This window comes from Monopterus albus, unplaced genomic scaffold (assembly GCF_001952655.1).
Source record: "Monopterus albus unplaced genomic scaffold, M_albus_1.0 scaffold19.1, whole genome shotgun sequence".
NCBI lineage: Eukaryota > Metazoa > Chordata > Actinopteri > Synbranchiformes > Synbranchidae > Monopterus > Monopterus albus.
This window is the reverse complement of record NW_018127899.1, coordinates 1,855,531-1,855,798: the sequence shown is the minus strand read 5'-3', so window position 1 is coordinate 1,855,798 and position 268 is coordinate 1,855,531.

The window sequence follows — 268 nt, the reverse complement described above, 5'->3', positions numbered from 1 at the left end:
TATATATATAGGTTGTTATATGCAGAAATGTTTACAGCCTGAGAATTGAATTGGATTAAGTTCAAATAAAATGTATTCTTCAAAGGACATACATTGTCTCTATGTCCTCTCTACATTTAAGCTAAATGTTGCACAGACTCTAATATTTTCAGCTGGTCTGTGCCAAGTTATGCAAACAAAGTGTAACTGCAGTGCTAATGCGGGAAAAAAAGGCTCCCTCACTCTCCAATGAACCATACCCTGTTCCTGGTGAAATGTGACGCCTGGA